Source organism: Rhinolophus sinicus, linkage group LG05 (genome assembly GCF_036562045.2).
Source record: "Rhinolophus sinicus isolate RSC01 linkage group LG05, ASM3656204v1, whole genome shotgun sequence".
Lineage (NCBI taxonomy): Eukaryota > Metazoa > Chordata > Mammalia > Chiroptera > Rhinolophidae > Rhinolophus > Rhinolophus sinicus.
Genome location: NC_133755.1, coordinates 133,320,933 through 133,341,988, shown reverse-complemented (window position 1 = coordinate 133,341,988; position 21,056 = coordinate 133,320,933).

The following is a 21,056-nucleotide window of genomic DNA, read 5'->3' as shown; positions in this document are numbered from 1 at the left end:
TCAGATGCCATATCTTTATCTTTGTTTTTTGTAGCATGAACTATATTAAGAAAGACATTGGCTATTTACCATTCTGGTAAATGGTCAAAAAAGTAGCCCGGATTGCAGGAAGAATAGTGATCAAATTCTCTGAACAATTTTAATCTGTTTTATATATATATAAATCTGTTTTATATATAATCTGTTTTATATATATATATACAAAATCTGTTTTATATAATCTGTTTTATACGCACACACACACACACACACACACACACACACTGTTTTTGAAAGGTAAAAGTGAGAACTTGTATTTTTGACAATAAGGAGTAGCCATCTCTTACAGAACCCGAGCTCAAGTAGAAAACTCAATCCTCTGAAATGTTATACAGAATGAGAGCCATAATTATGTCAGGAAGAGAATCACAGCAGGGTTTAATGTTAGTAGGAATTACATAAGGCCCTAATTAATGAAAATAAAAGGTCATACAGTGTATTTGTTATAAACCAGTAAACTAGTTAGTATAACAAATGTAAGAAGGAATGTCCTGGATGAATAAAAGTTAGCTATACGTAACATATTTTTAAACTCTCATTATCTATTTAAAAAAAGCTGTCACTGAACTAATAAATACAGAAAACAGATTGGTGGTTGCCTGAGGTGGGGGATGGGAGGTGGTTGCCTGAGGTGGGGGATGGGTAAAATGAGGAAAGGTGATTGAAAGGTACAAACTTCCAGTTATAAAATAAATAAGTCATGGGGATAAAATGTACTGGGTGGTGACTATAGTTAATAATACTCATTGTATATTTGAGAGTTGCTAAGAGAGTAGATCTTAAAAGCTCTCATCACAAGAAAACAAATTCTAACTATGTGTGTTGATGGATGTTAGCCAAACTAATTATGGTGATCATTTCACAATGTATACAAATATTGAATCATTATATACATAATATAATATATATCAATTATAACTAATATAACAATTATAGTTAATATAACATTTGAAATATAATGATTACAACTAATATATTAATACCATTGTATATAAATTATATCTCAATTTTTAAAATGTTATGAAAATCTGGAATGTATCTCAATGACAGGTAAGTATTAAGAGGCCATAACTAAAAAACTTGGTAGATATAATAAGGCAAATGTGTCACTATAGGAGTTACTAGGAAATACTAACTTCTGTTGTAGTATTTATAATTTTAAAATATATTTTTCTATAATAATGTCTTAATTGTGTTCATAAATTGGACGTAAACCAAGGGATCTATTAATGCCCCTGATTATTATGAGCAAAAATCAAATGTATAAAACTTTGAAAATTATGAAACACAAAGGAGGAGAAAAAGGTGGAGCCCAAATATATGTCAGTCACCACTAGATGTTTTATTCATAATTCCAATGAGTGATTTTTGCTATTATTCAATAACATTTTTCAAAAATATATCCAACCATAAATTAAGTACTGAAACCTCTGTGAAAATTACTGAGAGTTATGATATGAAATCAAATCATAAATTTTATATATAATTTTACTTTTATAATAATAATTTTAATTTTAATTTTATGTATATATATGTATCTATCTATCTATCTATCTATCTATCTATCTATCTATACCGTGGGTGACAAAAAATCTATATACATGACTTGTATTCATCTTTTGTTTTCGGTATATATTGAGTATCACAATTTTAATACATTTTTTTCTTTCTTAAAATGTGTATAGATTTCTTTGGCACCCTCTGTATATAAAACACGCTACTTAAAGCCTCTATTGTGAGCTTTTAAAATATTTCCATCTGGTAGCTAATGGTAGTCTGATATTATCAAACCCTGATATATTATCAAATAATGACACATTTAGTAGATGTCCCAGTGACACAATAAGCTACTCTTATATAATAAAACTCTCCAGTTTTACTGTAAAGCCGGGAGCTGTTTCAGTGTTGTGAAACACGTGAAGTAGAACATTTATTGCTATTATACCAAATAAATGAAGTGAAACAACAAAGAGGACTTTAAATGAACTATATTTTATGGCTAGAGCACATAGAAGATTAAATGAAAAACCAACTTGGAATTCATTCAGCCATTTTACTTACCTGTGAATGTGTGAGAGAGCACAGTTCATTCAGAGTAGGAGAAACCCTAGATTCTGGTCCATTATTATGGTAGAATGATGAAAGAGTTTAAACCAGGTATAAAGAAAATAGACATGGTATATAATATCTGAGTTATGTCATTTAAAATACAGACAAGGAAAATAATAAAAACTTTATTTTCCAACTCCATGTGGATACAATAAGGTCAAAGAGGTTTACATTTCATTGGGAAAATTTGCTTATAGGTATTCAAGTATATATGATAGCCAAAATATCCTATTTTAAACCCAAATTCTTTAAACTTTACTTTCCAAACTTTTAAAAATGTGATTTTGCAGGGTAAAGTATGAATTTACTTTTTCACATTTTGACAGATGTCTGTTGTCCTATTTCCTTAATTCACGCCCCACGTTATTTTAATTATTCTTATCAGGCTAAAAGATGCATGTTCCTATAAAATAAATTTAATGATATGGGACTATTAATTTATGTGGACCTGTGACAATGTTGACGCTAAAAAAAGTAGCGTATACCATCATAACTTGTTGCAGAAAATCAATTGTCATACATATTTAAAATCAGCATGATGTTAGAATGGGTTGCAGTGACATGCTATTGATCTCTCCTTAAAATATTATAACAACCATAACTCAGTTATCTGGGACCATAGCATTATCTATATATGAGGCCAGCAGCAGTGCTCATTTAATATGTGTTGATTATTCTCCAGCCCATGTCTCTCATAACAAAACTAGAGTAGAAATTTGTTAGCCTTAAGGCAGCCAAAACATCTGTACATCTGTCTCTCTCAGGGCTTCTGGGGATTGTTTTCTCTTTAAATATGTTTAATCTCTCCCTGTCCTGAGCCACTGGCCTTCAAAATACACAAGAGTTTGAAAGAACAGGAAAGAGAGTGAGAGAGAGAGAGAGGGAAGGAAGGGAGGAAGGAAGGGAGGGAGGGAGGGAGGGAGGGAGGGAGGGAGGGAGGGAGGGAGGGAGGGAGGGAGAGAGAGAGAGAGAGAGAGAAAAGAAGAATGGGGGTGGAGGGAAGGGGAAGGACAAAGAGAAGGAAGGAATGCAACTAATCCCATTGTTACTGGCATATGTTTCTTTTCTCACTGCTAATAGTTTTTAAAAACAGTGGATTATGTCAAATGTCTTCATTTTTAATTCCTTTTAATTTTAATCCCTCGCTTAATTCCTTTCTTTTTTCCTGTATAATTGTCTAGGAAATCCATCAGCTCTCCACCATGGAACTTATTACTTTGGCTTTGGGGACATTTATTTTCCTAGTCCTTTACTATATTTATAATAGATGCTTTTGTCTCACTCAGTGTTTCATATTCTTTCCCCTAGGCCCATTCCCAACAATAATCTAAGGTTGATCAGTCAAAGTAGTGGATCAGCATCATTCTTATTAGTGTCTGTATATCCTGTATGAGAAGTAAATCCTTCCTCCTCTCCCTTCTCCTCCTCCTCTTCTTCTTTCTCTCTCTTTCATTTACTGTAGTATTGATATTATTTATTATTTATGGAAGTTTTGGTAAATTGGCTAGAATAGGGTGAGGATTATATACTAGTGTTGTAGGATCTAAAATTTAATCAAGGCTTGTATAGGTGTACCTTATTTTCCAAGTGACTGCAGACATGCCAGTAGAAAAATTAAAAAACAAAACAAAAATAATTTGTCATTCTACCTGCCAAAGATCTGCCCCTAATATGGATTCCATTAACTCATCACCGACGTGAGAGCTCTTATGACCCCAAATGCATCAGAAGAACAGTCATTTTAGAATGAAGGTGCTGTCTGTTTCGAGGGACTCCCAGCCCCTTAAGGTCCTGACTATCCTACACCTGCTTAAAACACCGAAGGTCTGAAATGCAGTCATGAAAAGGATGTGGTTTTACTGAAAACTTTTTCAAAGAAGTATGCTCAGAGTAATAGCACTTACTGCTGCATCATAAAATAATCCAGCCTTGGCTCACTGGCCCGTCTTGATTTCTTCTGGACTACTGAAATACCCCGACAAAATTATGCTTCAAGCTGAGTTTTTCTTAAAACAAGATTTACTAACCAAAGTTTCAGTGATACATTATTAGATCCTGTCAATTCTATTTCATTAGCCAGCGTTTCTAATTTCTACATTTTTGTTTCCCACTATAATTCAATCAGTCAATCAATCAATCAAAATAAATAAGCAAAACAGAGTCATAATATAGGGCTATCTGGGTTTTTAAATGACAGTCTTCTCTCTAGCACCTGTGTTTTTTAAAGATTTTTCTTACATCAATTAAAAAGCTGGGAGGGATTAAAACAGGAAAAGGAAAAGGAATTGACTTTTCCTTTTCTAGATTATATGAAAATATGTTATTTTAGAGGTCTCCACTCTAGAATCATGTGGGTGGGGTGCTGTCAACTGTACCTGATGTCTGCAGTTACTATAAAGGGTTCAGAAAAACAATACAATGTGAATGTGTGTATGCAGAGAGGGAGAGAGAAAAAGAGGAAGAGCCACAGAGAGAATGTAAACCAAGTGATGCAAAATGAAAGCAATGTGTGAAACTGGGAAACGGTATATTGGACAGCCTTGTACTATTCTTGCAACTTTTCTGTAAGATTGCAAATAAAATAAAAACAAAACTTTACAGCAGGACTATAAAATTGTGGCTTCAAAAGAGTGGAGCAGAGGACTGGAGAACTGTGTCTTATTCTTTGCTCTAGGATCTGAGAGAAAGGATTGGAGAACAAAGGAAGTTCTTTGTTTGCACTTTGGTGATATTATTTTTCTTTTGTTTTTTTAGAATTGATGTTTCTAAATGAGAGTAACAATAAATCCTTGGGAGTGAACAAGTTGACTTTTTATGTGATCTCTGATTATTTAGCTTAGGTTTTATAGCATGTGGCTAAGAAATTTAGTTCATATTTTAGTGGTCTTTTTTAAGACCAGCCCAATATTTTCCTTGCTACTATTAAATATATTTATCATTTTTAGCTGAAAATTGCTGTTTTAGAAAGCAGCATAATAAATAGGCTTTTATTCACATAGCAAATTTAAAAAAGAGAAGTTCAAACAAAATTCATTATATGTAAAAATAAGGGTATGACTAAATAATTTGTGCCATAAATACAATTATGGATGTAACTAATTGAAATGATTTTAAATAGTAAGAAAAGTAATATGCTAAATGTTTATTATGAACCAACATATGTAGATCATTGATTTTTTTTTCCTAATTGTTCCTTCCCTCATTCAAATAAAATGTGACACGAAACCCAACATAAAATACATAAAATCTACTATGACCTGATGAAAGCATCAGTGGCCTGACTGAAGGCCCATCTCTTCCATCTTTCCCAATTCCCATCACCCACACAGATTCCTGAGATCACTTCAGAGCTCTTTGGAATAAACCCTAAATCTTGCCAAAATAATACACAGTGTTTTCCATATCTTTCATTTTTCTATCTAAGAACATTTTAAAAACTGGTATAATAGTTTCTTACATAATTATAATGGGATTTATAATTAAAATTCCCTCTCCTTTTCTTTCCCTCTCTTTCTTCTCCCTCTCCCTCTCCGACCTACCCCTCTCCCTTCTCCTCCCCGTCCCCTTCTCCTCCCCGTCCCCTTCTCCCTCCCCTCTCTTTCTTCTTCTTCTGCCCCACCCCTGTCAATATTTGCCACTTGAAACCAGCCTCCATGCTGAAAGTCCAAATTAGCCCTTATAAAAGGAGCCCATGAAGAGAACAACTGGACACTTCTAGCCAAGAGCCAGCATCTACCACTGGACATGATAATAAATTAGAGTTCAGATGAGTCCAGTCTCTAGGCTTCAAGTCTTCCATCTGTACCCCAATACATTGTGGGTAGAGTCAAGTAAGTCTGCTATACCATGGCTGAATTCCTTACCTCTAAAAATCTGTGACCATAATAAAAGGTTGTTTTATACAGCTAATTTTTGGAGTAATTTGTTAAACAGCCATAGTTACTGATGTAACCATTTCAGACAATAAAAGCCAGATAGGTTGACACACTTTAGATACTTATTCAATAATAATATCAAGAAGATTTAGGTATGTTATAGAGTCAATAAAAAGTTGAGTATTGTATGATTAACACATACAATGAATTTAGACTATAAGCACATTACAATACTTATAAACATATCCAAAATCTACAAATTTGATACCTTTGTGTTCTAATAATAATTTATAATTATCTTCTCAATAAGAAATTTACAAAATCCTTAATTTAGTGTACAAAAGGAAATTTATTTATTCTGATCATATTCAGATATTTTCTAAGTTTCATTCCTTTTCTTATGTCTATTCTTTGATTTTTTTTAACACATGCACATTTATACTAGGATATCCCCCCCTTATATATGACTCATATTTTGTCTTTTTAAATAAATGTCTTAAAAATTCACTAAAAATACAGTTTCAGTCGATCAAGTTGCAAGCTGATTGACTCCTTCTAACACTTTCTGTGAAATAGCTGCCCACTCCCTGCCAGTTAGCTTTAGAGTGTTTTTTCTTTGTATATTTGTGACCCTGTGGTTTTCTGATCTTAGTTCCATGCCCAGGGTCAGGATACTGTGTCCTGCCTATGCTGTGGTGATAGTAGGGATTAATTTTCTTTCTGTTCAGCAATAGAAGTACCTTCCTGTGTTATAAGCTGATGATTGACTCTCCCAATTGGACAACACATAAATGCCTGACACTGTGTGCCGTTGTTAAACAACTGCTTTGGCTGAGAGAGCTTGAAAGTGTTCTCTTTCACCCTCAGTCACCTCTACAATAAAGACTATCAAACCAAATTATCCTTTTATTTTGTTATTATCCACCTGGCTAGAATCTGTTTCATCAGAGCAGAAAACTTGTCCCACCTTCATTTCTACAATGCTAGGGACAATTTCACGTATAGGAGATGCTCAATAAGTAGCTTTGAGTGCATTTTTATTTTGAAATCTTAAAATTATAATTAATATCTGACAATAATAATGTTATTTTAATTCTTACCAATTATTAATTCTGTAGTTCTTTAACATTTTCAAAACCCAGTGTCTATCTCCTCTCCTTTCACTCAGCCTATAAGCCCCGTCATATATTCTTCTCTTCCTATACAGGCTATTATCCATGTGGACCACTTCAAGCAAACCCCTATCTACACCCACAAATGCAGTACATTGTAAGACAGCAAGTCCAGAGTAACCAAAATAGATGCCATTTTCACCCTTTTACTAAGGCAGCCAGCCAGACCTGACCAGAGGAATATATCATTGAGTATATAATGGATTGTTGACTCCAAATTTCCATTCTCCAATCTTCATGGCTCTTTTAAGTTCAATCTCCCATTATTTATTCTCCAAGGCAATTTCAAACCTTTCTTGACTTAATCAATTCCCTTAACCCACTACATTTTCACTCATTATGAATAGATAATCCCTAATTGACTGAGAAGATGGAATCATATAATCATTTCTCTGTGCTCTTATGGAAACTTGCTTTCTATGACAACCCTTCTGTCCATCTGCCCCACATCCTTCTTTTATATCTAATAGATGAAATGTATTAATTTTGTTCCAGATCAAGCCTACCATCTATGCCAGCCTCCACTTCATTTCATAAATTTGAAAAATCATTCCAAATCTTTTATTCTTCAACCTCTCACTTTTTACTGGCTCTGCACATCAATATTTAAACACAAAATTTTGTGTACCTTTTGTGAAAAAATACATTCTTCCTCCGTCTTTCATCTTACTTTAAGTACCAGCCTATCTCTCTACTTTCTTTCAGAAATTAGCTTTTTACTTGAGATTTCTACTTCCACATTTCTAATGAATTTCTGAAATACTTCACTCTGTTTCTTTCCTTCATTTCCATCTCCAATCACCTCTTCACAGAAATAGTCACTTATTAATGGTAAGAGTAATTAGCATTAATAGGTATTATATATATATATTATCAACAGACCACACTCTACCATTTGAAAGTTTAATTTTGCCTTGATATATTCACTTTGGTTTGTTCCAGTTATACCACTCTAGTTTTCTTCTCCAACAATTTCTCAATTTTCTTACAAGCTTCTTTTTCTCTTCTTATACCCTCAGTGCTTGTTGCTCCTCTGTGTAATAACCTATATTTTCCTCTCATCACTCTATCCCATTTTCCTGAGTGATATTATATACACTTGTTTTAATTATTATCTGTATGCTGATAAATTCTAAATATATATGTTCATCTCAGATCTACCTCATGAATTCCAGACCCATATATCCATCTACCTAACTGACATCTATACTTGAGTTTTCCACAATTCTTTTTTTATTTTATTTTATTAAAGTTTATTAGGGTGATAATTATTAGTAAAGTTACATAGGTTTCAAGTGTACAAGTCTAATACATCATCTATATATCACATTGTATATTCACCACCCAGAGTCAGTTCTCCTCCCATCACCATATATTTTATCCCTTTTACCCTCATCTATCATCCCCCTACCCCCTTACCTTCTGGTAACCACTAAACTGTTGTCTGTGTCTATGAGTTGTTGTTTATTCATTTGTTTGTCTTTTTTTTTTCTTCAGTTTTATATACCACATCTCAGTGATGTGGTATATTCTTAACTTTATCTGTCTGACTTACTTCACCTAGCATAATAATCTCAAGATCCATCCATGTCGTTGCAAATGGCACTATTTCCTCTTCTTATGGCAGAATAGTGTCCCATTGTGTATATATACCACATCTTCTTTATCCAATCGTGTATCAAAGGACACTTTGGTTGTTTTCATGTCTTGGCCACCATAAATAAAGTTGCAGTGAACATCGGAGCACATATATCTGTACAGATAAATGCTTCCTGATTTTTGGGTAGATACTTTAGAGAGTGATTACTGGGTCGTATGCCACATGCAAAAGAATGAAACTAGACTGCTATCTGTCACTGTGTACCGAAATTAACTCAAAATGGATCAAAGACTTGAAACAATAAACTGCATAGAAGAAAACATAGGTACTAACTTATGGTCATTGGGTTCAAAGAGGATTTTATGAATTTGACCTCAAAGGTAAGGGAAGTAAAATCTAAAATAAATGAATGGGACTATATCAAACTGAAAAGCTTCTGCACAGCCAAAGAAACCATCGACAAGATAAAGAGGCAATCTACCGAATGGGAGAAGATTTTTTTCAAACAACACTTCCGATGAGGGGCTAATATCCAAAATATATAAGGAGCTCATACAACTGGACAACAAAAATAAAAACAATCCTATTAAAACAAGCCAGCAAATAAAAAAAAAATAAAATAAATGAGCAGAGAACCTGAATGGATATTTCTCCAAAAAAGACATACAAATGGCCAATAGGCATATGAAAAAATGCTCAACATCACTAATCGTGTAAAACAACCAAAGTGTCCTTCAAGAAATGCAAATAATAACCACAATGAGATAGCACCTCACACCAGTTAGAATGGCTAGCATCAAAAAGATAAATAATAACAAGTGTTGGAGAGGTTGTGGAGAAAAGGGAACCCACATACACTGGTTGTGGGAATGCAGATTGGTTCAGCCACAATTCTTACAATTCATCTCAGCTCTTACAAATTCAAAAGTGACATCGTAACTTACACATTGCTTAAATTTTGTTTGTAACTCTATGCCTTAAATAGCTAGGTGTTCGAAAGGGCTTCCTGTGGCTTTGCTGTTCCTGAACCTGACTTAGCCTAACGTCAATGTTTTTGTTTGTTTGTTTGTTTATTTGTTTGTTTACCAAAGACATGAAGTTTCCTAGAAGCATCTTTTTCAGTCCTACCAAAGACTCCAGAGGAAATAACCTAGTGAGAAAAAATCAGGAAGGAGAAAATAGAGGGAGAACAAACAAAAGGCAATTTAACATTTCAATTAATTGTTTTGTCATATTTATGCAAAATAAACAATATTTTAATGAAAATATATTTAAGTTAACATGGGAGGCCTACAACAATTATATCTTAAAAGGATCTTCAATCACTCATGTTTAAGGAACATAGATATTGGCTGCATTCTAGTTCTCTCACATGAAGAGGCTTTAGGGAAGGACTGTAAACCATCAAAGACACACTAAAGCTAAGTGACCTACCACTCCAGGACACGTGAGCCAAACTGCAGCTGGAAGCTCTTAGCCACAGGACCACAGGACAATGCTATGCAAACTGGAGCTCTAAACTATGAATCTACACTTGCTGTTGAGTGAACTCAGCCTCCTGTTGATGTAGGTGATGGATCTGCCGGCAGTTTCTGAGTGTGGGCCGGGATCATGTCTCGTGAAGCTGAAGAATGAAAACATGGACCAGGGAGAGGCAAAAAGTTTTAAAAAGAAGATAGTTTATTAGAGGCAGGAGGAGATTGCAGCTCACAAGCAGGAGGGGGTCCCAAATGGGGGGGTGCCCCATGACTGAGGCAAAAGCTCTTACTTTTATACCTTCCCTTGCCTGCTTGGGGAAGGGGAGCTGTTTGAAGAAGGGAAGTGGCACTTTCTAATGAAATTTGTCTACCAGGTCTGTTCTACTTGCTCACCCTAAAGGAATTAGCAAAGTAACCCACTCTTTATCTGTCAGATCTGCTCCATTTGTCAGACCAAAATGAATTTTATGATTAATCTCAAGGCCTTGTTACATTATGTCCTGAAGCTAAGGAGTGATTTCAAAACCTGAAGTTTTAGGATATGACTGTCTTTGTTTATTCCACCACGGACCTCCCTGTCTACCTAGGGACATGCTAACTCTCCTGTATCACTGTCATATAGGCTCATTGTTCATCTTTCTCCTAAGACCGCTGAGTTTAAATTCATCATGATTCTCACACCTACGTTCCAGGTCACAGGATTCCTTACCTTGGATCTGATGGGGAAACTGACCTTAAAATGTTTCCCTGCCACATGGAACTGACCTAAAATGGTGGCCCGAGCGGAGAGAGAGAGGTTCCCGACCTAAGCCCAGCCCACTTCTGCATAACCCCCTCTAAGCCACACCCCGAGCCAATCACCAAATGACACCTACCCCTTCCCCAACTCAAGGAAGTCCCCAACCCATAAAACCTTGCTCAAAACCTTGCTAGGGGCTCAGTCTTTTGGGAAGGATCCTGCTTAGCCCACCGGCATAATAAAGCTGACCCTCCTAATTCTCTGAGTGCCGCTTGGGTTCTTTCTGGTCTTGGATTCTGTTACAAATCCAACTACACGTTTACCTTCATATTCTACTTCTTTTTTTTGGCACTGACAGCCCTCAATGCCTCTATTTCTCTATTTCCCCTCTTACCTTATGGAATTGTCTCTTATAGGTGCCAAATTCCCTAAACACTTAGTCTCTTCTCACTTCTACCACTCTTTCGTTTAAGTAGGAACAAAATTCTGTCCTCAGGACTTTCTCCCTCAAATTCTACCTTTTCATTGTTTTCTCCTACAGTATTCTTTAAGATTGGCAGGTCACTCTGTAGTTGCTAGATTCTCCTTATAAACAGCTTTTACCTTGAGGCTCACTCCCATTTTTTGAACATTCTCTCCCTTTTTCTTTTGACATCATCTCCTAATTTTCCAGGAGAAATTGCTTATTTTTTGCTCAGCCAGTGGAGTCTGAAAACTTAGAGTTCAACTTCCTTTACTACCTGAATTTTTGCCAACTGTATAGATTTACACATCTATTAGATGTCTCATTTCATAAACTAGCTCTCTCTGTTTGCAGGTGTCCTTATTTTCAATTAACTTTGCTCTATCACCCTATTTATGTTCAAACTTGTCAACAGTGGAAGCTTTTATACTCCAAAATCAAAATTCTCCTCTTTGACCACAAATATTTCTTCCTTCATCTTGCTTTAGATAATTCAGAGCACAGACTTCACCAGGACCTCCAAACTACTTATACTTGACTTCTTCCCTGAGATGGCCTTAGAGTGCCTATCAGCTTGATGAAACTTTAGACCAGTTTCTTCTAACTATATACACCTGATTTTCCTTTTCATAGAGACTTTAATTTGGAAAACTTAACAATGGTAAATTCAGTCTCTGCCCCTTTGGAATGTAAATATTTCCCAGCCTCTTACCAATTTTATAGCCCAGGAATATCATTCTCAAGGATCTGGAAACCATGTCTTTGAATTGCAGTCATCAAGAAAGATAATGCCCTTTTCTCAGATGTCAACACTTGTTATTTGTTGATTTATTGATGATAGCCATTCTGACAGGTGTGAGGTGGTGTCTCACTGTGGTTTTAATTCGCATCTTTCTGATGATTAGTGACATTGGGAAAATAGTTTGGAGGTTCCTCCAAAAGTTAAAAAATAGAACTACCTGATAACCCAGCAATTCTACTTCTGGGTATTTAGCTGAAGAAATCCAAAACACTAATTGAAAAAAGATATAGGCACCCCTATGTTCATTGCAGCACTATTTATAGTAGCCAAGATATGAAAGTATCCCAAATGCTCGTCAATAGCTGACTGGTTAAAGAAGTTATACATATATACAATGCAATATTATCCAGCCATGAAAATGAATGAAATCTTTCCATTTGCAACAACATGGATGAAGCTGGAGGGTATTATGCTAAATAAAAGAAGGCAGACTAAGAAAGACAAATGCCATATGATCTCATTTATATGTGGAATCTGAAGAACAAAATAAACAGACAAAACAGAAAGAAGAAAAAGGATACTGTTCCCATTTCCCCTGTCTTTGGGGAAGAGTGGGACCCTAACTTTGATAAGGCAGTTTAACAAACACAGATAGCCTAGTCATATTGACCAGCTTCCCACCTAACTCCCTCCAATATTTTTCTTTTAGCTTACCTCAGTGCTTAAATATACTCCTGACTTTTACTTTAGCAAGGAATTCAGTTTAATCTCTCGCTCCTATTCCACTAGTCTTGAATAAAATCTCCCTTGCCTGTTTAATTTTCTTGGTGCAATTTTTCTTTGACATTGTTAATAGCTCTCATTTAACATATTCATAAACAAACTTATTTCCCAAAGTGTTGAGTTTTTCTACCATTTCTATTAAGTAAATAAAAAGAGCATGTACAAACCTATCACAAAATTATTTTTAGTTACAAAAGTTAATTATTATCCTGATTCATGTAATTATACTCTTCTCTAAACTACCATTACCTTCCACCTATATTAGGGTAATAGCCTTTAGACCCTTCATGTTCATTGTTGTAACCCTATGATCTAGTTACTATGTTTCAGCCAGTTAAGTTTTACAAAGTGCAAATCAGATTATATTCCTTCTCTCTTTAAAATGTTCATGGTTACTCACAATTCTTAGAATAAAATTAATTTTTTTAAATGTTTCACGAGGTCCTCAACTATTTAGCTACAGTATCTCTGATTTCAATTTTCTTTATGTCCACCCTTAGTCTCTGTTTCACTCACATTAACATTTGTTTACTTTTAACCACAATAAGTGTTTTCTTAGGAACTTTGCAAATAGTGTTCAATCACCCTAAAATGTTCCACTGCATATGTTACCTTCATCTTAATTTCTTTCTTCCTTCAGATCATAGCTCATTTCCTCAGAAGACCTTATGAATAAGTGCAGGAAGAACTCAAAAGAGGCAGGTACAACAGAAAGGTTTCACAATTAAAATGCAAAAATAATAAAAATTAGGGGAAATGTGATGAGTAAGCAATGGTAGGTCACAGAATGCCCTTCTCTTATAAAGGGAGAAGAAGGAGACGAAGGAAAAAAAGAAGGAGAAAAGGAAGAAGTTGACATATATGTAATTCCCTTGGGAGCATTATCACTAGTTTGGTGGAAGGTAGAAAGAATAAAGTATTAAAATAAGACATTGAAAGGGATATAAGTCTTTGGACATGAACCTTAGCTATTAAGAGATCTAGCAGAAGCAGGATGAAACACAGGTCAATATGACAGATCAACTGTCAGCAGAGAATCAAGGTCTACACTCCTTACAGAGGCAATAGATTTACTTGTACAAGTGCACAATCCATTCATCAAGCCACATGGAAAGATGTATTTTAGAAGTCAGATTTGTTTTCAGATTTTACAAAGGTGACATTGTACATGGACTGAATATATCACTAAACAAACCTAAAAATATCTGAGATAACACTCTGCAATCATAAACATTTATATGACTTCAATTAAATGTGTTCACATTGATTGAGATAAAGACTTAAATAGCCTCATGTAAATTCAGGTCAGGTTTTCTAACTAAATATAATTATTAAAAACATACATGTTATGTTTTTGTAGACTTTGATATTGAAATTGCAGTAAATAAAATGTGGACCTTTATATGTTGAGATTCAGAATGCCCTGAACAAAAGTGAAAGTGAAGATCAAGAGATTCAGTATATAATTGGAAATGCAGGTACATAATCCCTGGACTGCATGCAATATGTTAATTCAAACTAGAAATAACTACCTTGATGGAATTTATATTTACAATCACAAGAAAATAGAAGCAAAATTAAAAGAAACAATGAGTGATTAGAATACATTCATAAAAATTCAAAGCTTTAAATTCTGCAGTAGTATCCTGATTTAGCTAAAATAATATGCCATTTAGTGTTTCACATACCTAATTTCCAAAATGGAAAATTATCCCTAACATTTCCTACTTCTAGGAAAAAGTACCTAATCTCAAAGTAAATATAATATAATGTTAAGGTTATGGACTAAAAACAACAGTCTTTATGAAGACTATTTAACATTTAATTAAAATATATATCTTTATTTAGGCATTTGCAAGAAATTAAGCCTTAGTGAATTTATAATGAAAATAATTCTACTTCCCAGGGGACCATAATTATTTGTAATAAAAAGCATTAAAATGTTCTGAAATAAATATTTCTCTGGATTTTTAAATGTTTAGAAATAGTCAAAAGTTATAATGCCACACCAAGTTTAAAAGAGTAATGAATGTGACTAGCCTAAATAATGCTATTAATTCAGCTTTACATGGCAAAATTTGATTTAAAATGTGAAATTGATACCTTTATTAAAGGACATAAGAAGATTTTAGTGGAGATTTTTCCTTTTCTAGATAAAATCTATTCTACATCTCAACAGTTTCTGGTTTAATTGAATAACTTATTTTTAATTCAAGATTTTATATGCCTTCCTAAATTTTGCCGTAAAATCTTCATTTTTTTTTAATTTAAGCATTATAGATCCTCTTTTATAATTTGACTTTACCTCTTAAATAATCCTCAGATTTTTTTTTCTATCTTTTCATTCAATCCTCCATTGCTCTATAACATATGACCTTATCTCTTGTCACTTGTATTGCTGCGACCTGGTCCAATTGATATTCTATAATTCTTAGAAGCTTCTGCTGATGGAAAGAAATACATAACTTCAAAAAGGTGTGTATTTTATTTAATACTCAGTTATTGAAAATATTTATCCAAAAGCAAAACTTTATGTATTAAGGGTTCTCCAGAGGAATAAAATCAATAGTAGATAGATGATAGGTGATAGATGACAGATAGATGATAGATAGATAGATAGATAGATAGATAGATAGATAGATAGATAGATACATGATTGATAGATAGATAGATAGATAGATAGATAGATAGATAATAAAATAGGCAGATATAAGATGATTTATTATAATAGGTTCATGCTGTTATGGAGGCTATGAAGTCCCACAGCCTGCTGTCTGCAAGCTGGAGATGCAGGAAAGCAGGTAGTATAATTCAGTCCAAGTCCAAAGGCCTGAGAACCAGAATCTTGATGTCCGAGGGCAGAAAAGATGATGTTCCAGCTCAAGAAAAGAGAGAGAATTTGCCCTTCCTTGGACTTTTTGTTCCATTCATTTCCCCAGTGGATTGGACGATACAAGTCCATATTGGCAGAGTTGGATCCAGTCAATCTACTGAATCTAAACATGCTCATAAACACACGCAGAAATAATGTTTTACTATCTATCTGGTAGCTGAGAAAGCTCATGTAATATCTACACACGTGTTTATTTTTCCTTGATCTCATATTATCACTGTAACCAGACAAAAAGGTACAAGAAAACTACAGAACGATATAAACTTCATAAGCCTCAACAACAACGACAACAACAAATGAGAAATAAAATATTAGCAAATTCAGCCATATATAAAGTGGATGATATATTTTGATTAAGTGGAGTTTATTTGAAGAAAACAAGTGTGGGATAACTTTATAAAAATCAATGTAATTCACCATATTAAAAAACTAAAAAGAGTAAAACTAGTTGCCAATATCAGTAGATGAAACATATTCTTGACTAATTAATACTCATTCGTGATAAAACCTCAGCATACTAGAAATATAAGGGAACTTCCTGAATCTCATTAAAGGCAACTATATAAAATCTTCCATCATGCCTCAAATGATTTCTCCTTAAAACGGAGAGTAAGATAGAATAGCTAGAGAAGCCCACTCTCAACAGTTCCATATGCTCCAGTCTGCATTATTATCAGTCATTCCATTGAGAACTCAAAATACTTTCAGTGCATTCATTCAATATAACAAGTGCTAATTTTAGTCAATGCAATGGGCAAAATGGTGTTTTATGGAAGCATTTTTGAAAATACAGTATTTCGATGAACATTAAACATGTACAGAAAGTATATAAACAAAATGTGGCATAGAACAAACACATACTTTAGAAGTGGAATGAATAGCATGTGTTTCATAAGTTTAGAAGAGGAAAAGATGACAAAGTAAATAGTTTTTCTTGAGTCCATCATGAAGCCGAAAGCTGTTGCTTAATGTGGGCCAGAAATTTTAATATGTAAGAAATCGTATTCTACATTTTTTAAATATTACAGGTAGAACTCATCACACTTTTTCTAGACCAAAAGAAAGAAAAAGACTGCCTTAGTTCTTTCACAGAATAACTGACTATGATATATCTTATTTTCATTTTCATAATCCAGCTTTATACATACGAGATATGACAATTAAGTTTGTGAACTCATCCTAAAAAAAGTGCTACATACCTCATCGCTGAATATCACTATAGTCACCTTCGAAGTACTCCCCTTGGGAAGCTATGCACTGACACCATTGTCTAGTCCACCCTTCAAGTTAATTTTGAAACTTTCTGGAGTGGCCATCAGATCTGTAGTTATATTACTCGTTATGTCCTGAATGTCATCAAAATGTCTTCCTTTCAATATTTATTTTATATTCAGGTAAAGAAAGAAGTCATTGAGGGCCAGATCAGGTGAGTAGGGAGGATGTTCCAATATAGTTTTTATTTACTGGCTAAAAATTCCCTCACAGACAGTGCCGTGTGAGCTGGTGCATTGTCGTTATGCAATAACCATGAATTGTTGGTGAGAAGTTCATGTCGTCTAGCTTTTTCACTCAGCCTTTTCAGCACTTCCAAATAGTAAACTTGCTTAACTGTTTGTCCAGTTGGTACAAATTCATAATGAATAATCTCTCTGATATCAAAAAAGGTTAGGAACATTGTTGCAAAAAGTTCATGAACTTGATTTTCAGACCTTGTAGCACATGGCCTTATCTCTTGTCACTTGCATTGCTGCAACCTGGTCCAATTGATATTCTATAATTCTTAGAGGCTTCTGTGGATTGAAAGAAATAACTGCAAAAAAATGGGTATGTTATTTAATACTCAGTTATTGAAAATATTTATCCCAAAGCAAAACTTTGTGTATTAGGGGTTCTCCAAAGAAACAGAATCAATAGGATAGATATAGATGATAGATGATAGATAGATAGATAGATAGATAGATAGATAGATAGATAGATAGATATAAGAAATTTATTATAGGAATAGGTTCATGCAGTTATTGAGGCTACAGAGCAATATGCAGATGTTCGCAGTCTGTGCTAAACCTGGAGTCATGTGGGAGAGGCCATTCTTCCAGCTGAGGATGTCTGCCACCAGTACTGGGCCTGGGGTAAACCCACAAAAAGCCAGGACACCCCAAGGCCTGCAGTCACCTGCCAGCTTCCATAGGTTCAGCCCCCTGATAGAGCCTTGTCCAATATGCAAGTTAGGTGAGACAGGTTTCAGGGAGTCAGTACAGTGGGAAGTTTTGTGGTTATCAGATTAATGTAAATTGTGGTTTGGTGCCAGTGCTGAGCCTGGAGTAACTCAGCAAAAGTCTCAGAGCACACTGAGGCCAGTTGCCACCTGCCTGGGGCCTGTTGGACTCAGATAGTTTTCCAAACAAAAGTGCAATGTAGGTGGGGCTGCCTCTTTCTCTCAGAGGCACTTTTGAGAGAAAGTGTCTCTGGCGTTGGGGGAGTTAGGTGGGTGGTTCAGTGGAGATCACCAGACCAATCAGATTCAGATTTGACCATATGGGAGAGGGCTCGACACAAGAAAGATGGTTCCTGCCTGCCAGCTGAGTGGAAGGAGGACACCTCACAGGGAAAATGGCAACTGTTCTCCAGCCCTGGCTCTGCAGCCACACATCTCAGTCTGCCCCTTGTATGCCTCTGAAACCCACGAGGCACCGTCCCTCCACCAGAGCCCAAAATGAATGCCAGAGAATGAGTAAGTCTACACACGGGCCTATTAAGAGTGCGTCTGGGTTTCCTGCAGTTTTCCGTCCCACCTGGATGGTCAGAATCCCCACTAATTTTCAGAGCCAGATGTGGGGATTCCTGTTCCCAGCATCAATACTTTGGGCTGGAGAGCTTGGTGTGGGGCTGGGGTTCCTACTCCTCCAGAGGGAATCACCGTGACTGAGACAGCCCTCCTGATTCTCAACCACCACACAGAGGTTTGCGGCCCTTTCTGTGTCTCTGCTCCTCCTACCAGTCTCCTCATGGCTTCTTTGTATTTTCAGTTATAGGACTTCTGCTTGGCTAGACTTCAGATGGTGCCAAAGGTTGACTGTTCTGTAATTTAGTTGTAATTTTAATGTGTTCGTGGAAGGTACGGTATTTATCTACTCTGCCATCTTGGATCTCTCCCCCATTAACTGTCTTTCATCTCATCTTCAATACTTCTTTTCATTGAGAAGCTCTAGTTAATTCTATGTTGGAACTGAGTAAAAATCAACTGAAATTGGTAATAAAAGTTAAATATCAGAGTGGCCAGTATCTGTTTTTCAAGAAATTAATGCTTTTAAGGGACTTTCAAGAAACATACATTTTTCTTAATATCTGAATAAAAGTACCTAGTACTAAAAATATTACTAATACAGTTTTCATAAACAAATACATGTTTTTAATAAAAAAATCAAAGGTCTTTGGCATAACTATTATATTCTTATGACACCAATAGCATATTTTTTATGATTAACAATATTTGTGAATTGTTTTGTAGAAAAAAGGGAGATTGGAAAAATACAGCTAAATCTCAATGAACAAGTGGTAAACACTAGCAGAAATATAAACGTCAAAATTAGTATTTCTAGCTAGATATATTAACATACTTTATTTTTTTACTCAATTTAAAGTGAGCATTTCAGGAGGTTCGAGATGACATTTCAAGGCTTCTGATGACCAAGTCTCAAACCATCATATTTGCCTCATCCATTTGTTTCAGCCAAGAACAAAGGGCAGGTCAGATTCAAGGGAATGAATACAAGGGTCTGAATCTAGTAGTCACAGTTCATTTAAAGGCCATCTTTGGAGACCAGCTACCAAATGTATATTAACTTTTGTAGACATCTAGTTTTCCAAGAACAGTTGTACCAGTATATGGATGCTCCAGGTCCTATACTTGAAATGTATAGTACTTTTAATTGTAGCCATGTTGGTGAATGTTTATAGGCATATTGTTGAAGTTTTAATTTGCATTTTCCTATGAGTGTGTTGTGAGGAACTCTAAAGCCTTACTGACAACTTGGTAACTCTCTGTTGTAAAGTGTCTACTTAAATTTGTGCTCATTATTTTTTGTTGCTTTATTGATTTTTCTTATTTGTAGGAATTCTTTATATATTTGAAATACATATTCTATGTCACATATATATATTTTTTATCATATTTTCTTCTGGTATGTGGTTTGTCTTTGCATCCTGATAAGGTGTCTTTGTATGAAAAAATGTTCCTAATTATAATGAAGTCCAAAATATTTTTTTTTATTTCTGATGTTTTTATATTCTATTTAAGAAATTTTATGTATTCCAAGGTCAAGAAGATATTTTATACATTTTCATTATTGTAATATTATGTGTTATGTTTTGTATTAAGGTCTATAATTCATCTCATTTTTTTTTTCTGTATAGTTTGAGGTAGGAATCAAGGTTCATTTTGTTCCATACAAATCTTTAACTGCTTCTTAACTACTGAAAGGGATATTTTTTCCCCTTCAAATTTCAGTGGACCTTTAGTCATAAATTAGGTGACCCTATGCACTCCGGTCTATTTATCAAGTTTCAAGTATGGTTTTCTAGTCTATTTATCTAGATGCTTTACATACGTTTTGTTAGTTTGTATTTTTTCCTATGTATGCATGTTGGTGGAATTTTAACCTCTAAGTAAATTATAGATGATAAAGTCTATGTAATTTGAACAAAATTAACAGCTGACAAATGTTGCAACAAGGCTTCATGGCCATGCCTACATGCTTGAATAATTTATGTTATTGATATGCCATTATGCAAATCTCTATGTTAATAATTCCACTTTCTCATAGAATGGTTGAGTGGATCAAACAGAATTACAAAAGTGAATCCTCTTTACTATTAATAGCTGTACAACACTAAAAAGACAAAATAAATTAAGAGGTAGATGTACTTTTCACTGTATCAGAAAATATCAGTTGTGAGTCCTGACTGTCTCTGCTAGCTATATGGCATTGAGTAAGGTACTTACCATTTCTGTGATAGAATGTTTACCTTCAAATTATATTTCCCAAATCTGTGGCATACAGTTAGACTATATATTCTCTAGTTAGTTATGACCATGTGATAAAGTGTTGTCCAGTGAAATATGGGCAGCAGTGATGTACAGCTCTTCCAGTTCTACACAATAAA